This window comes from Sturnus vulgaris, chromosome 2 (genome assembly GCF_052056855.1).
Source record: "Sturnus vulgaris isolate bStuVul1 chromosome 2, bStuVul1.hap1, whole genome shotgun sequence".
Lineage (NCBI taxonomy): Eukaryota > Metazoa > Chordata > Aves > Passeriformes > Sturnidae > Sturnus > Sturnus vulgaris.
Genome location: NC_142244.1, coordinates 28,121,754 through 28,124,253, shown reverse-complemented (window position 1 = coordinate 28,124,253; position 2,500 = coordinate 28,121,754).

Genomic DNA, 2,500 nt, shown 5'->3' with positions numbered 1-2,500 from the left:
TTAGTCTTAGGATTAGTGCTAGGGTTAGGGTTAGGGTTAGGGTTAGGGTTAGGGTTAGCGTTAGGGTTAGGGTTAGGATTAGGGTTAGGGTTATTGTTGGGGGTAGGTTTAGGGTTACGTTTAGGGTTATGGTTAGGGTTAGGGTTAGCTTTAGGGTTAGGGTTAGGTTTAGAATTACCGTTAGTTTTCATTATAGGGTTAGGATTTTGTTGCGTTGGGACTAGAGTTATGGTTAGAGTTAGGGTTAGGGTTAGCTATAGGGTTAGGGTTAGGGCTAGGGTTAGGGTTAGGATTAGGGTTAGGGTTAGCGTTAGATTCAGGGTTAGTGTTAGAGGAAGGGTTAGTGTTAGGGTGAGGTTTCAGTTTACGATTCACAGAAGGTTGGGATATGGTTTGGATTTGGGTTAGGGTTAGGGTCAGTGTAAGGGATAGGTTTAGTGTAAGGGTTAGCATAAGGGTTAGGGTTAGGGTTAGGGTTAGGGTTAGGGTTAGGGTTAGGGTTAGGGTTAGGGTTAGGGTTAGGGTTAGGGATGGGGTTAGGGTTAGGGTTATGGTTAGGGTTAGGGCTTTGGGTAGGGTTAGGGTTAGGGTTAGGTTGGGATTAAATTTATTATTAGAGTCGGGGTTAGGTTTAGGGTTAGGGTTAGGGTTAGGGTTAGGGTTAGGGTTAGGGTTAGGGTTAGGGTTAGGGTTGGGGTTAGGGTTAGGGTTAGGGTTAGGGTTACGGTTGGGCTTAGCGTTAGGGTTAGGGTTAGGGTTATTGTTAGGATTAGGGTTAGGGTTATTGTTAGGTTTAGGGTTAGGGTTAGGTTTAGGTTTAGGGTTATATTTAGGGTTACGTTTAGGATTAGGGTTAGGGTTAGGGTTAGGGTTAGGGTTAGGCTTACGGTAGGAGTTAGGACTAGGGTTAGGGTTAGGGTTAGGGTTAGGCTTAGGGTTGTTGTTAGGGTTAGGTTTAGGCCTAGTGTTAGGGTTAGGTTTAGGGCTTGGGTTAGGTTTAGTGTTAGGTTTAGGGTTAGGGTTAGGGTTAGGGTTAGGGTTAGGAGTTAGGGTTAGGCTTAGGGTTAGTGTTAGCGTTAGGGTTAGGGTTAGGGTTAGGGTTAGGGTTAGGGTTAGGGTTAGGATACGGGTTAGGGTTAGGGTTAGGATTAGGGTTAGGGTTAGGGTTAGGGTTAGTTTTAGGGTTATGGTTAGGGTTAGGGTTACATTTAGGGTTAGTGCTAGGGTTAGTGTTAGGGTTATGGGTAGGGTTAGGGTTAGTCTTAGTGTTAGTGCTAGGGTTAGGGTTAGGGTTAGGGTTAAGGTTAGGGTTTGGGTTAGGGTTAGGGTTAGGGTTAGGTTTACCATTATTTTTCATTATAGGGTTAGGATTTTGTTGCGTTGGGACTAGTGTTATGGTTAGATGTAGGCTTTGGGTTTGCGATAGGGTTAGGGTTAGTTCTAGGGTTAGGGTTAGGGTTAGGATTAGGGTTAGGGTTAGCGTTAGATTCAGGGTTTGCGTTAGAGGTAGGGTTAGGGCTAGTCTGAGGTTTCAGTTTATGATTCACAGAAGGTTGGGATATGGTTTGGATTTGGGTTAGGGTTTGGGTCAGTGTTAGGGATAGGGTTAGTGTAAGGGTTAGCTTTAGGGTTAGATGTAGGGTTAGGTTTAGGGTTAGGGTTAGGGTTGGGTTTAGCGTTTGGGTTAGTGTTAGGCCTAGGGATAGGGTTAGGATTAGGTGTAGGGTTAGGGTTATGGTTAGGGTTAAGGTTAGGGTTAGGGTTATGGTTAAGGTCAGGATTAGGTTGAGGGTTAGGGTTAGGGTGAGGGTTAGGCCTAACTTTAGGGTTATTGCTCGGGTTAGAGTTCGGATTAGCGTCAGGGTTGGGGTTAGGGTTATGGTCAGGGTTATAGTTCCGGTTTTATTTAAACTTAGGGTTAGGTTTAGGGTAAGGGTTAATGTTCACAGCAATGTTGGGATTAAGTTTCGGGTCAGAGTTAGGGTTAGGGTTAGGGTTAGGGATAACCATAGAGTGAGGGTTAGGTGTAGGGTTAGAGTTAGAGTTAGGGTTAGGTTTAGGGTTAGGGTTAGGGTTAAGTTTAGGGCTAGGATTAGGGTTAGGGTGAGGGTTAGGGTTACGGTTAGGGTTAGGGTTAGGGTTAGCGTTAGGGTTAGGCTTAGGGTTGGGGTTAAGCTCACGATTAGGGTTAGTGATAGGTTTAGGGTTAGGTTGAGATTAGATTTATTATTAGAGGCGGGGTTAGGGTTAGGGTTAGGGTTAGGGTTAGGGTTAGGTTTAGGGTTAGGTTTAGGGTTATTGTTAGGGTTAGGGTTATGGTTAGGTTTATGGTTATATTTAGGGTTAGGTTCAGTGTAAGGGATAGGTTTAGTGTAAGGGTTAGCATAAGGGTTAGGGTTAGGGTTAGGGTTAGGGTTAGGGTTAGGGTTAGGTTAGGGTTAGGGTTAGGGTTAGGGTTAGGGTTAGGGTTAGGGTTAGGGTTAGGGTTAGAGTTAGGGTT